Source organism: Mesocricetus auratus, unplaced genomic scaffold (genome assembly GCF_017639785.1).
Source record: "Mesocricetus auratus isolate SY011 unplaced genomic scaffold, BCM_Maur_2.0 Super-Scaffold_4256, whole genome shotgun sequence".
Taxonomy (NCBI): domain Eukaryota; kingdom Metazoa; phylum Chordata; class Mammalia; order Rodentia; family Cricetidae; genus Mesocricetus; species Mesocricetus auratus.
The window spans coordinates 54,403,688-54,420,843 of NW_024429182.1; the positions used below are offsets into that span (position 1 = coordinate 54,403,688).

Sequence of the window (17,156 nt, forward strand, 5' to 3'; positions counted from 1 at the left end):
TAGAAGAGAGAAAGAGCTGGGCTTCACATCAGAGTGAGTCCTCTGTGTTTAGATGGCATTTGGGGGCCTGTTGAGCAAGTACACTGATGGAAGGAGGAACCAGGCAAGGGTGGTGACTGAAGGCAAGGGAAAGTGTTGTGAAGGCTGGTGAGAACCTTCTTGGATGCTGTGGCTTTTAAGGTTAATTGTGATGAAAGCTTAAGATACCTCCTGGCTTTGGTGGCATAGAAGTCATGAGTGATCTTGCTGAGCAGTTCCCACAAGGAAGTGTGAGAAACATGGATGTAGACAGTGGAGAGTAGACATGGAGAGTAGACAGTGCTCTGCCTTGAGGATTTGTCTGTAGTACAAAGTGTGGATACCTAAAGGATTGTTACTGAAATGTGTAAATTAGGGCATTGGTGTGCCTTAGGTTCTTTAGTGTGTGTATTAGCTAACTTTTTTATTGATGTGATAAAACATGACTAAGGCAACTTATAGAAGGAAAGAATTTTTTTGGGTTTCCAGTTTCTGGGATGGGAGTTAATCACCATCTTGCTGGGGTACATGACTGCAGGCAGGCAGGCATAGCACTAGCAGTAACTGAGAGCTCATGTCCAGATCCACACACAGGAAACATACTATAAATGGTGAAACCTTCAAACCCACTGCCAGTGATGACTCCTCCAAAACCACACCTACTTCTCCCCAAACAGTTCTGCCAACTGGGGACCACATAATTCAAATACAAGCCTTTGGGGGGCCCATTCCCAATCAGACAACCACAGTGTGCCTGAGGAAGTGCTACTGTGCAAGAGGAACAGTTTGGTAAAGCAATGGAGTCAGCACTCTGTAGGCCCATCGCATTCTCCAAGTCTTGGGCAGACACTAGCACTGGCCTTCCTTACTCCTCGGTGGGAGAGGGTAGAGTGGAATGGGGGGTGGGATGGGCAATGAAAGCATGTGGATATTTCCTTTACTGTCCCTTTCTAAGTGAGAATGAGTTGGTGGGTAGTGTGAAAAGGAGGTGAAAGGATGAAGTTGGAATATGAACAGGTTAGCCACATAGTGTCTTATGTGGGGGTGTGTCTGCATTGAGAGTTGACCGTACAGTGATTCCAAACTTTAACAGGGGTTATGGACTGCAGAGGCAGGGTGATTGTTGCCGTTAGAGCTGAGGAACACACGAGCAAATAAGGGGTGTCCACAGTCATGCACACAGCTGTAGTTCATTCCACTTTGCCTATGTTATGTTTCCAATTGAATGTGTTGTATTTTATTCTTTGTCCTGTTGTTGGAAAATAGGATTGTTTCCAGTAAGAGAAAGCTGCTGTCAACAGTTTTGACAAAATTATAAAAGTGTGTCTTTGGAGAGCTGAGGCTGTTGGAACATGTCCAGCTTCAATTTTAGGAGGTAATGCAAACTTCTTGAATGGTCCTTGCTGGCTCTTAGAATTGTCAGACCATTGCATACTTACCAGTTTGGTGAGCTACATTTCAGAAGTCTTAAAAATAACTCCAAAGGTTGCCTTTGGATGTCTTCCTTAATTGCTTCCCCACCTTATATTGTGAGACAGTCTTTCCACTGAATCTGTGGCTGTACTAACTGGCCTGGCAATCCTTAACTTTTCTAGCTGTGGGATAATAGGCATTTGCTGGGTATTTGAACTTGAATCCTGATACTTGTTTGGTAAGAAGTTTACCATTTGAGACCTCTCCCAGTGTATTTCCTTTGATCTTCTTTTTTTAAGATTTATTTATTATTATAGTTATTACACAGTGTTTTGCCTTCTGGTATGCCTACATGCCAGAAGAGGGCACCAGATCTCATTATGGATGATTGGATGGTTGTGAACCACCATGTGGTTGCTGGCAATTGAACTCAGGACCTCAGGAAGAGCAGACAGTGCTCTTAATCTCTGAGCCATCCCTCCAACCCTCCTTTGATCTTCTATTGAGTCTGTTATATGGACAGTTTATCATTTTATTTGGGGCTGTTAGGACTACTACTTCTTTTTCTTTCTTTTTTTTTTTTTTTTTTGGTTTTTCAAGACAGGGTTTCTCTGTGTCTTTGGAGGCTGTCCTGGAACTAGCTCTTGTAAAGGCCTGCGCCACCACTGCCCAGTGAGGACTACTACTTCTGCTGGTCAGTGGAACTTGACTTTTTGTCTCCTTGTGTCTCCTAAAGCTGGATCCTCCTTTCTCAGTAATGGAATTGCAGGCTCCTCTTGGTGCAGGGTAAACTACTGTGCCAACATGTTCTGTTTTCCATGCTCTCTCATGTTTTCTGTGTTTTTATCTGTGTCACCATCTGGTTCTTTTTTTTTCAGTTCCTCTTTGTTCTTAATGATCCAGCTTTGTCCATCTTGAATTTCATTCATTGCTTGACTTAAATTTCTTTCTTTTTCTTTTCTTTTTTAATTTTTCGAGACAGGGTTTCCCTTTGTAGCCCTGGTTGACATGGAACTCAGAGATGTACCTGCCTCCACCTCCTGAGTACTGGGAGTAAAGGCACGTGACACCATGCCCTGTAAAACTTTTTTTTTTTTGGACTGTCTCCTTGTACTGGAGAATAGCTTGGGTCCTCACACACTAAGTGGGCACTCCATGGCTGAGCTGTCTCCCCAACTTTTGTCATAGTTTTTAATAAATTCTGTTCTGTTCAAGTCTGCTGGTTTTTTTTATTGGGAATCTTCCCTAAGTGTAGATCTGTAACCCGTTGTTTCAGCCTTGTCTCCATGTGCCATGTATTTGGGTCTTCACTGGGCCCTCAGCACTACCACTGAGCAGCTGTAGGCAAACAAACCTGTAGGGCATTTCCTTCCTTCCTTCCTTCCTTCCTTCCTTCCTTCCTTCCTTCCTTCCTTCCTTCCTTCCTTCCTTCCTTCTTTTGAGACAGGATTTCTTTACCTTGGATCTTGCCGATTAGGCTAAACTGCCTGGGCAGTGAGCCACAGAGATCCCTGTCTCCACTTCAGTTTATAGGCACATACCACCACATCTAACTTTTATGATATATGAGTGTTGGATATCAGACTCGGCCTTGTGTTTGTATAGCAAGCACTTTATCAGCAGAACTATCTTCCCAGTCTGATTGGTTTTTTTTTGGGGGGGGTTGTTTTGTTTTTTTTTCAAGACAGGGTTTCTCTGTAACTTTGGAGCCTGTCCTGGAACTGGCTCTGTAGACCAGGCTGACCTCAAACTTGCACAGATCCGCCTGCCTCTGCCTCCTGAGTCCGATTGGTTTTTTAAAATTAAGTTTTGTAGTTGCTATACAAAATTATATTTCTTTCTTTCCATTAAAAGGTCTTTTTCCCTCCCCCTCCTTGACAAATTTTAAAAAGACAATCTGGGACGAAAGTGGTACCAGAGCTAGTGATGTGATAGAGCTGATTTGTGACATGCAGTGGCAGGTTTTATGAATTCTAGAGCTGCCTTCTTTCCACTACTACTTTTCCAGGCTTTCATACCAGCAGGATCAATGCTGTGACTCACAGATGCAGGAGGAGTAACCACTTGATCTGTCCTGGTCATTTTCTTATCCTTCTGTCTCCACTTACAGAATGTGAGGAGGTGCACCTTGCCTAGCTGGTGTTTCTTTTTTTTTTTTTTTTTTTTTAACTTTTTTTTAAAGATTTATTTGTTCTGTCTATAGGCCAGAAGAGGGCAGCAGATCTCATTACAGATGGTTGTGAGCCACCATGTGGTTGCTGGGAATTGAACTCAGGACCTCTGGAAGAACAGACAGTGCTCTTAACCTCTGAGCCATCTCTCCAGCCCAGCTGGTGTTTCTTTTAAGTGTTTTTGCTTTTTTGAGACATCGTTTCTCTGTGTAGTCCTGGAATTTACTAGACTGGCTTTAAACTCACAGAGATCCGCCTGCCTCTGCTTCTCGAGTGCTGGGATTAAAGGTGTATGCCATCACACTGGCTCTTTTTAGTTTTTAGAGTTTCCTTTCTCCTGCTGACATTTCTATCTGCTCCTGCATGCTGTTTATCATTTTCTACTAAATCCTTGACAAATTAATCATGGACAAACATGGTCTTGTAATTTCATCATTCTTTCATATTATAGTATATTTCTGAGGCATGTTCAGTCCTGTGGGGTGTTTTTTTTTTTTTTTTTTCCTTTTTCGTAGTGTGCTCTGTGATTGTTTTTGTTGAAAAGTGGACATAATGTGATGATGTGGTGGGTATAGGAAGTTTGGTGAATTGAATCTTGGGCCTGTATCAGATAAGTTATAGTGGACTGAGACTCATTCTGTAGTCCTTGGGACTAGGTCTTAAGTGTGTTGGTTAGTCTGCACCCCTAGAAACACATTTCAGATGTCTCCTATCCTGATCCCCTGGCAGAGGACCTGGTCAAGCTCCCATTACAGGGACCCTCCTGGAGTTTTTAATCCTCACAGCTGTGCACTCCAGGTCTCCATAGTTCATATAGTGTTCATACTTGTTTATGTTTCTCTTTGTATTTGCTTTATTGCCTTTCCACTTTTCTGGGGAACAGAAGTGGCTCTGTGACCTCATTTTTCTTACAGATGTAAGAGGATTTGCTTTCAATTTCTTCAACTCTTCACTTACTGCTAAGAGGAGATTAAATACTTTTGACATGTTATGCAACCATCACCACCATACAACTCCAGAAGCTTTACTTTTCCAATATGAAGTTCAGTGTTTATTGGGCCACCTATTCTCTCCACTGCCACTGGCAGCAGCTCTGAGTGCCACATGTTAATGGAATACAGTTGTGTTTTGTGACTTGGCTTGAAGCCTCATGTCATCATGGTTCATTTACAGTGTAGCGTATTTCAAAATTTATTTCCTTTTTAAGTCTGTTATATCCCATTATATGTTTCTATACCACATTTGTTCATCCACTCATCCCTAATGAACACTACTTTATGAATGGGTGTCCTGTTCAGATCTTCAGAACATTAGTAGGTTTCTGTTTTGCACTGAGTGGTGGTGAAAGTTTAGGAATGATCCTCTGAGGCAAGTGAGATGGCTCAGTAGATAACCCCATGCACCATGCCTGACAACTTGAGTTCTATCATCAGATAGGAGAGAGCAAGCATCTGTGTATGCATACACACCCAAAAATACAAAATAAATGAATATTTATAGAGATGTTCTGAGTTTGCTGGCCAGCTTGCTGTAAAAGTATCTCTTGTTTTTGTCTGTGTTTTATTGTGGCTCCTCTGTTATATTTTATCCTTCTCCCACTCTTTCATTAAGATCACACTATAACCAGACCCCCCAAAACAAATTCTGTGTCATACACATTTATTACACTGTTGAGGTTAAATTGGTTAATTTCTTATAGTGTCTTCAACTATTAATGATTCATGGAAAATATTTATAAATGAGATTTGTTCATTAAATGCAAGAGTCAAGCATGAGAAAGTATAAGTGCTGCCTGCATATGCAAGGTCCTATAGAAAACAGTTAGCTGCCATGGTAGTTACTCACAGAGTGTAAGCTTTGGTTCTGATGAGCTGGAAAGCAGCAGCAAACATGAAGGCAGCGGCATTCTGAATGCTGGCCTAGTGGCTTCCTTACTGTAACACTGGGATAGTTAGTACTGTGTGAAAATTGAAAGGCATACTAGATTGTTGTGAAGCCCAAATGAAAATGTTTGGGTGTGTTTGATAAGTAAAGCATGGTACATGCCAGGTGTGGAGGCACATGTTTTTAATTCCTGCACACTGGGCAAATCTCTGTGAGTCCTGGGTTAGTCAAGGCTTCACAGTGAGACCGTGTCTCAAACAAAAGCATATGCAGATGCTAAATCTCTTCAAAGCAGTGCTGGCAGATACAGTCCTGCACCTGCTTAAAAATCATGCTCTTTTCTGTTTGAGTGCATTCATGGGGTTGAGCAACTATGGAACACCTACAGAAACCTTATTTTCTGAAGCACCCCTCCCCTCATCTTGAGGCAACCATTGGTAGCTGTGTCATATAGTAGTTTATTTTTTATATTTATTTTTGTGTGTTCACATGCTTGTGCACATGCGCATCTTCCATATGTGGGTACTGTCAGAGATGAGAAGACGGTGTTAGATTTCCTGGAATTAGATTTACAGACAGTTGTTTGTCACCCTTTGTGGGTATTGGGAATTGAACTCAAGCTCAGGTCCTCTGGAAGAGAAACAACCACTCTTAACCACTGTCCATCATCTCTTCAGTCCCATAAGGAAGTCTAGATTGCACAAGTAAGGTCAAGTCTTTTCTGGGTGTGAACACTTGGAGGCCAGAGGACAATTTTAGTTATCATTTCTGCAAACAATATCTTTTTTTTTTTTTTGTCTCTTTATTTTTTGAGATAGGCTTTCTCTTTTTAACAGCCCTGGCTGTCCTGGAACTCACTTTGTAGACCAGGCTGACCTCAAACTTAGAAAGATCCTCTTGCCTCTGCCTCCCAAGTGCTGGGATTAAAGGAGTGTACCACTACTGCCTGGCTCTTTCCTTATTTCTTAAATATATAGGAATGAATTATTAGATTGAGAAGAAATGCTTTGTTCAGAACTGAGTATGTGTGCCACCTTAGGTCTAGATCTGCCTGTTGGGCTTTAAAGGAGTGTGGCTTTGATTAAACTGCTGCTGCTCTAATAAGGAGTATCAATTTGTGAACTGAATTAGTGCTTTTGGTGCATGCATGTAATCCTAGAACTCGGGAAGGCAGAGGCAGTAGGATGGCAGCAAATTGGAGGTCAAACTGATACATGTAATGAGTTCAGGTTAATCTGGGCTACAAGGTGTGAGACTGTCTTAAAGAAAAGAAAGAAATTTGCTCTTCTACAGTTTTAATCACTTGGATGCTCATATGCTATGTAAAAGTTTTGGTGACATTGAGGAAGTGTCGGCTTGTGAGAGTACCTTGGTTAGGTTGGTGAGGTGTAGCCTGACCATTGGGTTGTGTAGTAATTACCCACTGTGACTGTAACAGGCATATGTGCTCATCCAGTCTTTACTTTGGATGCTAGTTTACTAATTTATCACTTGGCTGTATTTTCATAGTGGGTTAGACTGAGCTGAAATGATGTGAGTGCTGCTAGTGAGCATAGCCAGACAGTGATGTAATCCAGTCAGATGCCAAGGTTTTTGCTTAAACTGCATCACCTGGTGGTAGAGTTTACAGTCGGTGGCTTGTACTTTACAGGGTAGTCTTACATTCTTGGTGTGGTGATTTTGGTTAATGGCTTTGAAGTGTTGGTATCCTTTCCTGGGCTTAGTGGTTGGTGTTTCTGAAGTTATCTGATAGAATTACAGGTATGTATATATTGTTGGGGAGATAATTTCTGAAGGTGTAGAGGCTTTAAGTTTTATGTTTCTCCCAATTACTGATGTTTTTACAATTACTTTTTATTAGACAAGCTCTTGGTGTGCAGCTTAAGTTGTTGTGTAGCCAAGACTGACTTCAAACTTCTCCTGTCTCAGTCTCTGAGTGCTGGAATTGCATGTGTGTCAGCACAAATGGTGATGATCTTTGCATTCAAAACTTAATAGATGAGTTTTTTTAATGTTTATTTTATTTATTATGCATACAGTGTTCTGCCAGAAGAGGGCACCAGATCTCATTATGGATGGTTGTGAGCTACCATGTGGGTGCTGGGAATTGAACTGAGGACCTCTGGAAGAGCAGCCAGTGCTCTTAACCTTTGAGCCATCTCTCCAGCCCCAATTGATGAGTTTTTATTCATAATATGGTAGATATTGATGGCAGATTATCTCATTGTCTTCAGTCCCTTCTGATTTGAGTGTTTTGAAGCATGCACAGTGGGATCATTGAGCTACATTAAAATGATCAAGGTGGTGACCTGAGGATTTTTCTTTTTTGGATATAACAGGAGGTGGAGTCTTGCTTTCGTGTGTCACTTGTCTGTAGTGTGGGCATAGTTTTGTTGTACCCTACTGTACACAAAGACGGTATTTACTTGGATGTATGGAATAGCTCTGGCTTTCTCCTGTGACTTTGCATCAAAAGGATGTAGTCTGCATTTTTAAAATTTATATGAATACAGACTGCTAGTAAATACTTTTGATTTCTATAAGTTTGATGTCCATAAAAAGGGAGATTGGGATGATCCCTTTCTTATTATCCTTAAGATAAGGGGTTGTGCCTGGCGTTGGTGGCATAAACACCTTTAGTCCCAGCACTCAGGAGGCAGAGGCAGTTGGATCTCTGTGAGTTCGAGGCCAACATGGTCTACAGAGCGAGCTCCAGGACAGGTTCCCAAAGCTACAGAGAAATCCTGTCACAAACAGACAAACAAAAAAAGATAAGGGGTTGTGAATGGTGAGGGTTCATCCTATTTCTTCAGACTTTGTGGTTAAGGTGATACATTTAGATGCTGTTGTTTGAAAGATTGATTCTGTTATGTTCTAGGTTAACCCAGTCTTCTGTGGGGTGTGATGTTATCTTTGAGATTGAACCTAAGACTTTTAATTTTAAGCATGCCAAGCATGCACTCAACCTCTGAACTATATCTCCAGCACTTTAACTGACATTTTTATAATTGCCACATAGTACTCTTTAGCCATCAGCATAGTTAGTAGTACTGAAAAGAAGGTAAGATTTATGGTAGGGGGTAGACTTTTATGTCTGTTGAAAAGTATCATTCCTGTAAGGAATGACAGATGATAACACATATAAAAATGAAAGCATAGTAATTTTTTATATTGATTATTTTTTAGGGGATGGGTCTTTGGATCCATTTTCTCTGAGAGAATGATAATCCAGTAATGGGCAGCTAAACCTTATGGCTCTTGTTATTATTGTTGCTGTTATTGTTTATGGATTTTTTTTTTGTTTTTGTTTTTTTGTTTTTTTTGGTTTTTTGGTTTTTCGAGACAGGGTTTCTCTGTGGCTTTGGAGGCTGTCCTGGAACTCGCTTGGTAGTCCAGGCTGGTCTCGAACTCACAGAGATCCGCCTGCCTCTGCCTCCCCAGTGCTGGGATTAAAGGCGTGCGCCACGAACGACCGGCTTATTGTTTGTTTTTGGAGACAGTTTCACTCTGTAGCCCTGGCTGTCCTGGAACCTGATATGTAGACCAGTCTGGCTCGAACTCAGAGAGATCCTTCTGCCTCTGCCTCCTGAGGTCTGGGATAAAACCAAGCCCAATTTCATGCTGTTTAGCTATACATCAACAAGCAGTGTCTCCCTCAGCTGCTGTGACCCTGTCTTTACTCCCTGTTCCTGAGCAGTCTTGTTCTCTAAGAAAGCATCTTCCTCATTTTTATGCTTTCTGATGTAAACTATAATTTCCTAGAAACCAGATCCTTTGGGAGATTCCCTGCCACCTTCGCTTTTGATGTTCTCAGTGGGAGCCTTGCATCATTCTTGTGGATTCTAGTTCATTCTTCCTAGACAGACTTTGAGGGGGGGGGTTGATGCCTTTTTTCAGGGATACCTTCAGTTCAGTTCTTTTCATGCTAGCATCTGAACCCTTGTCTTTTTTCTTCAGTAGTCTTGTTCTAGCTTTTGTCACTCCATCTTATTTCTCCATTTTAGTCAGTAGCAGCCCCAGCGATCCCACTCTTTCAGTCCTTACTGACATAAAGCAGATAATGTACACATACATACTATTTTCAGTTTTGCTTCTTTCTCTCTTCTGTATTTTCCCAACACCTATAACCATTGTTGTCATACTAACACTATGCATTGATTATTATATTAGATTGGGGAGTTGCTAAACCAGGAAGAGAGTACAGAATTTGTTTGCACTGTTTTTATTTATAATTGAGAAATGGATGCTCAGGTTAGAAGAAATATCTTTATCTTTGGTAATATGGCTAGAAAATAGCTGGTACGCCTTTGTGGCCTCAGTAGCTAGTGCTGCTTTCCTGTCCAGAATTTTTAATAGCTTGTTTTCAAAATAAGTTAAAATTTTACATTTCTCTATTTCAAAGCCAATAGCAGCCCTTAACTAACTGGCTCTCTCTCCCCTTCTTAAAGACAGTTTATATTTTTGAACTCTTTAGCCCATTAAAAAAAAAGGAGGGGGGGGAACAAAACAAAACCTGCTAGACATGTTTGAAGAGTTAATGCTTGGTATAACTCCTGAGATCTTAGTTGTAAGTAGTGTCTGCTGCTTCTCATGTATGGAAAAATGGAGAAGGATTAGCTCTTTCTAGCCCCTTTGTATCTGCTGTTTTTCCATCCAGTGTTCCTCATTCTTCCAGTGTAGGTCCTTACTTTGTTGTTAAATCAGTGTTTAGCATTATCATTGTTCTGGCCAGTTTTTTGTCTACTTGACATAAGCTGAAGTTATCTGGGAAGAAGGAACATCAGTTAAAATTGCCATCACATTGACCTGTAAGCAATCTGTGTGGCATTTTCTGGGCAGTACCACGTTTGGTCATGTGTGTGGCCTTGGATGGTATAAGAAAGCAGGCTGAGCTTAGCGGTGGTAGTTCACACCTTTAGTGCTAGTACTTGGGAGGCAGAGGCAGGCGGATCTCTGTGAGTTTGAGGACAGCCAGGGCTACACACAGAGAAACCCTGTCTTGATAAACAGCAACAACAACAACCAAAAAAAAAAAAAAGGAAGAAAGTAGGCAGAGCAAGCCAGTAAGGAACATTCTTCTACACCCTCAGCTTCAGTTCTAGCCTTCAGGTTCATGATAGACTGTAAGATAAAATAAACCCTTTCCTCCCCTAAGTTGTTTTTGGTCATGGTGTTTATCACATCAGTAGAAACCTAAGTAGTACAATTGTTATGGCTGTCATAGTACTTATAATTGTTAAATGGTGTATTATGTACTTTTCCCTCTTAAATGACTTTGCAAACTTCGTGGAAATGGGTCTTTTTAATGTAGTTGTCAGTGATTTGGCATTATATTCTGTTGTGTGCTCAGGTTCTCCTCTGTCTTTCTGAGAAACTTCTTATCCTGCAGTTTAGACCTCTTGCCCTTGCTTGTGCACTGAGGTCCCGCTGTTCTTCATCTACCCTAACCTGGAAGATTTTTTTGTCTTTCATTCATGGATGGTTATGTCCCTGGAGTCTGTGTTGTCTCTTGTTGCTCCCTCTCCTTTTGAGAAGCAGTCTGCAACTGTTTTAAAGCAAGCAGACCTTTTGAGATTTTATTTGTCTATTTATTTATTTTGCTTCTTTCTATGTACTCCCATCCCTTCTCTCCCCCCCCCCCCCCCCCCCCATGGCCCAGTTCAGTCTGGATGGTTACAGATGCCTCTGGCTGAACTTTCCCTCATAGCTTACAGTGAAACCCTTATCCTCAGCCATACCTAGGAGTGGTCATGTTCTCATTTTTATTCAAAGGTATGCTTCTAGGCCCTGCTTCATTGTCTTTTTTTTTCCTTAAAAAATAGTACAATGCATATGACAAAAATTGCTATCTAGTGTTGTCACTATAGCCATGCCTGGCCTGGAACTCACTATGTAGACCAGGCTGGCCTTAAATTCAAAAGAGTTTACATCTCCACAGCTGGCTGTCTTAGCTTGTTGATTGGTGCATTCATAATGTGTGATCATCATTGTTGGCTACTGTGGCCAAATTCTAAGACTAAAGGCATGTACCACCATGCCCCTCCCCCAAGATTTAGTTTTATGTGTGTGGGTGTTTTTTCTGCATGTATGTCTGTGCACCAGGTGCACTCCTGGTACCCACAGAATCCAGAAGAGGGCTTGAAATTCCCTGGAACTGGAGTTACAGACAGTTGTAAGCCAACACTTAGGTGCTTGGCACTGAGCCTGAGTCTACTGGAAGAGCAACCAGTGCTCTTAACTGCTGAGCCATATCACCAGCCCCTTTCTTTTCTTTTACAACTGAATATATTTTTTTATGTGACTATTGATGGGCACTTCGTTGGATAACATGTTAGCTGTTGGGAATGATATGGCTGTGATGACCCTGGCTGTACAGGTGTACCATTGAGACAGGCTCAGAGTTTCCTTTTTCTTTTATTTTGATGTGTGTGGGGTGTTTTTCTAGCCTGTACATCTGTGTACCACTTACAGGCTGATGCCTGAGGAGGCCAGAAGAGGGCTTTGGATCCTTTGGTACTGAGTTACAGATGGTTTTGAGCTACTGAGGGAAGCCCAGCCCCCAGTCCCCCCCCCCTTTTTTTTTTTGTGTAGAGACACTCATGAAGCCTAGGCTGGCCTTGCTGTGTAGCTGAGGATGGTCAGCAACTTCTGATTCGCTTGCCCCCTCTCTTAAGTGATGATATTGCAGGAAGGCATTAACACTGTTTATGCAATACTAGAGATCAATTAAGGGCATTGTGGTGCTAGGTAAGAACTCTATTAACTGAATTAAATCCCTAGCCCTGTCTTAGCATTCTTTTGTATAGAACCTGAAGTGGCAATGCTGGATCATCTGGTAAATCTTTCCTTGTGTGGTTTGTTTTGTAAGTCTATTTTGTTTGGTTTTTGTTTTTATTTTTCAAGACAGGGTTTCTCTTTGTAGTCTTGGCTGTCCTGGAACTCACTCTGTAGACCAGGCTGGCCCTGAACTTACAGAGTTCTGCCTGTAGGCACCCCCCCTGCTTTTGAGTCTATTTTTAATTACTTCGAGGAACCAACAAACTGTTTTTCACAGTCCCTATAGTATTTTCCATTCTTCTCTGCAGTGCATGAAGGTTTGAATTTCTCCATATCTTCATAGACTCTTAATTTCAATTTATTTTTTATTTTAAATTGCACATCCTCATGTGTCTGGGGCGAGTATTTTGGAGGCTGCTTTGGATTGAATAGAGGTACCTAACAAGTGCTTCTCACTGAGCTCACTCCCTCTCCTCCTTCACCCAACTTCTCACAGTTCTTTAGCTTTCTAGTATGACTTTGAGAAACCCAAAGCTTCTTATCTTTTTGACTCTTTGAGAAAGCCCCAGGCTACTCTTTCTGGCTGACTCATGAACTTTCAGTGATGCTTCTTATGCAAGTCTCCTTCAGGAACTCTCCAGTTTCTTTCCTTGTTTTCTGTTCTCTTTTTGTTTTGTTTTTTTTGAGACAGGGTTTCTTTGTATTGATTTTTGGAGGCTATCCTGGAACTCACTCTGTAGACCAGGCTTGCCTCGAACTCACAGAGATCCGCCTGCCTCTGCCTGTTGAGTGCTGGGACTAAAGGCATATGCCACCAACGCCCGGCCCTGTTCTCTTTATCTTAAAACCTTTCTATTCAGTTTTTAATTTCTGCTCTGAGTCTTTAATTTTTGAAGGTCTTTCCCCACCTCCTTTTCGGTGGCACTTGTGCTTAGTGATGGTGTTTAGTGACACATTATCTTGATGTTTCTGAAGGTAGCAATGACTTTAAATGTGTGTTGTATGTTTGTATAGTCTTCCTTTTTCACTTTACTGTTTATTGTGATGTTCTTCATGCTAGGCTTTCTGGAGAAGTCTGATAATCTTTGGTTTTGCTCATGTGTAAAAATCAGGGATGCACATATGGAAAGTTAATCCTAGGAGTTGCCATTCTTTTAAGCTTCCACACTGAAAGCAGGAGTGGCACCACCTATTATTTATGAACTTCTTAGCTTTTCACTTCCAAATATCTTCCGACCAGAGTCAGGACGTCTTAGGGAAATGTCAGAGTCTAAAGTTGGGGCAGAAAAGAAATTATATGAACCAGGAACATGCTGTGATAGGAAGTAAAGTGCTTAGAAAACACACAAAAGCTCCTAAGACAGCTTACTTACATGGCCAAATCTGGGACATTGTGAAGATGGTGCTAATAAGGGTCTATGAGCTCATACTAATAATGGATTTGGGAAAGAGTGAGCGGGGAGACAGGAACATACCTTACTGAAGGTCAGCTAGCTAATCAGTGCAGAAAGGAAGCTGAGTGTTATAGTATGACACCTGGGAAGCACACCTGAAGTGGGAAGACCATCGTCCTCTGCTATACAGTGAGTTTGAGACCAGCCTGGACTATGTGAGACACTGTCTCAAATAAAAATACATGTAAGTATAATAGTATCACTTTCCAGTGAATAATAAAACTCTCAAGTGAATGTTCTTAGAGCATCATCTATATATGCCTTCTTGCAGATCACTTACTGATGAGTCACCAAAGAAAATGGTTTCTTTACAGTGAAAAAAATCTGTTAAACTATCATCTTAACTGATTAAGATCATAAACAGTATTGGGACAAGTTGACCTCATCTAGTTATCAATACTGCCAGAAATCTACACCCAACATTTAAAAGTAAAAACAAAGACAGAAACGCTAAAAACAAAACAAAACAAAAAAATGTAATGTGAAATAAAGGAGACCTGGTTTTAGTTGTGTGACCCTGATTTAAAACATTGCCATTGAGTTGTGCTGTAGAGCAGCTATGGTTCAGCAGTTCCTCACCTGGGTGTGTTCAGTGTTGTGCAAGAGAATAAACACAGCAAACAGTTTCTGAAGGAGTTAAGGAGAGTCTGGAGGATCACCTCTGGTAGAACTTGTGTGTGAAATACGTGAGGCCTGGGTTTCATCTTCAGCAGCATACCTGAATACACACATAGGGAGCTAATTGACTTGTTGCAAAGTTTCTTGAACTACTTAAATGGAACTTCTTGTTACTAAACATTTTATTTTGCTTTTGCTTACATATGTGTGTGGGAGTATTTATGTATATGCATATGAGTATAAGTGCGCCCTTAGAGGAAAGAAGTAGTTGTCAGATCCTCTGGAGCTAGAGTTAGAGGCAGTTGGGAGCTATTAATTACATGGATATTGGTATACAAACTTGGGTTCTTCCCTACCCCTGAGGCTCCAAACCCAGAACTTTTAACAGATGAGAGTGGCTGATGGGCAGCTTCATTGTTAGGCAGGGCTTATTGGCTTGGGCATTATAGCAGATCACTAATTGGAGTTAGTGAGCTCCAGTAAAATTTCAAGTTGTGTCATTCCCCCTCTCCCCCAACCAAGGTCATTCACTTCACTTACAAGATAGTTTCACTTTTCAGTCTGAAGAGTAAAGGTCTTGCTTGCTGGCCAGGAATGGAAGAACCAAAGAAGGGATCCTGGCTTGGGTGGGACGTGACCTTCCTTATCCTCGCATCGGCTCTGTAGCTTTTAATTTTCAGTGTGGCTGGGGTGGGCTGTCCCCGTTCAAAGAGCTATCTTTTAGCTCATGGGCATCTGCTAGCATGGAAGGAGCAGGTAAGATTTAGGATCTAAGCATAATATCATTTGACCAACATTCTGTTTCTTTCTAGCACTCCTGGTTTTGCTTGTAGATTGTGCTTTGGGGAGTGGACAAAAACAAAAGCATACTTTTATTGTTGTTTTGTAGATCTATTTTCAGTGCATATTGATCCTCTTTGCGCAACAGTCTGAGTACTGTGCTGGCACACAGTTCTGTTATTCTGGATCTTATTTCTTACTATTGTAACATTTTTAAACATACATGTTTTCTTGGTATTAAAAGACACATCCAGAGGTTCCCTTAATCAGTTGTGATGGTCTACGTTAACTGTCATCTTGACAGAATCTCGAGTCGCCTGGGAAATAGGCCTCTGTCCATACTTATGGGTGGGAAGACCTGGCCACCATGGGTGGCACCACTCCCTGGTTGAGGTCCTGGACTGTGTAAGTGGAGGGAGGGAGCTGAGCAGTGGCATTGGCAGCATTCATCATTCTCTGCTTCCTGATTGTGGATCCCATGTGACAGCTGCTTCAAGCTCCTGTTGTCTTGACTCGCAATGCTGGACTGTGCTGTAGTAAGTTACTTTTGTTCAGGGTTTTGTATTTTTTAAATTACAACAACAGGAAATGAAGCAAAGACACAGTCCAAGTGCAAATCCATAGGTCCCCCTGAACAAAACTTCTTTCTCTAAAGGGTAGATGATGCCCCAGCATCCTTAGACAGTTTAGTTCAGTCTGGATTCACAGTTTGTAGATCCAACTGACAACAGTGTTTGTTCTTTGTATTTAAATAGGATGACAAGCACGGTGTTGATGGTATTGCTGGGAGACTGTAAGAGTGGAATCTGGTATTTTGCTAGCAAATGGGCAGAATAGGTGGTGTTTAGAATTGATTGCAGATTACCTTGGGGGACCTAGAACTACACAAATTTAATGCCAATTTTTGTATATGTATGCATTTTGGAGAGTGTCTTAGATTATTTTTGAGACAGTGTCTCAGGTGTCTTGAACTCAACATGTAGACCAGACTGGCCATAAACTCACTCAGCTCCATTTGCCTCTGCCTTCAGAGTACTGCCACCACACCCAGAAAAGGGTTATCTGGAACCTTAACAGAGAATGACAGCTGGAAGTGGACTTACTCTTTAGTAATGATAAGCCCCATGTCTGTCTGTGTATGCACATGTACATACAGTGCTGGAAATTGAAACTAGGGTATTCATATATGCTAGGCAATCATTGTACTGAGTGAGCTACACCTCCAGCAGTAATGCAATTTTTATATTACCATGTTAAATTTGGCCTGAGGACTCTAGCAGTGCACAATGACATGAGAAATCAATGATCAATAATGCTTTTATGAGTATGTTTTCAAAAGAATTTAAATGGTGAAATGCTTTGTTTTTAGCATAATGCCCCCCCCCCCTTTTTTTTCTCCTCCAAGACAGAGTATCTCTGTGTGGCGTTGGAGCCCGTCCTGGCAACTCGCTCTATAGATCAGGCTGGCCTCAGACTCATAGAGATTACCTGCCTCTGCCTCCTGAGTGCTGGGACTAAAGGCATGTGCCACTACTACCCGGCCCTTTTCATTTCTTTTTTAAACTTGAGTTTGTTAATGTTTTTGTCAATTCATTTTAAAATGCATTCAGGATAGTTTCCATTTGTCTTGAGAAGGAAGTATTGCTCACAATGTAGTGTGAGTTTAACTGAAGCAAGGCATTAGGTAAGGAACATTTTTCTTTTTGTAATAGCCTTATAGACTGTATTCTGAGAGCTTTCTAATAAGTATAGTGTCCTCAAGGTTGAATCTTTTTCTGCAGTATTAGGTAACAAGTGCTTTGTATAGTTGATGTTCATTTTTTGTACAGTTTGATTAGTTGACATTAGAGACTTCTAGGCAGACACATCAGTAATAATGCTCTACATAGAATCCTGATGATTTCTCATTTAAACATTACCAAGGACATGTGAAGGAGACTCTTCTAACTTGTGCTTAGTGTCTTTTACATACACAGACACACGCACACACATATTTTGTCAGTATGTATGCACTGTGTGTGTGGTGTCTGAAAAGGCCAAA

At 41.3% G+C, this 17,156-nt stretch overlaps 1 protein-coding gene across 18 annotated transcripts in view; it reads left to right on the forward strand.

The window, feature by feature from the left end:
* The window catches only part of Ppp6r3 (protein phosphatase 6 regulatory subunit 3), a 112,876-nt gene that overhangs the window by 10,983 nt on the left and 84,737 nt on the right, over positions 1-17,156 (forward strand). The window lies entirely within an intron of this gene.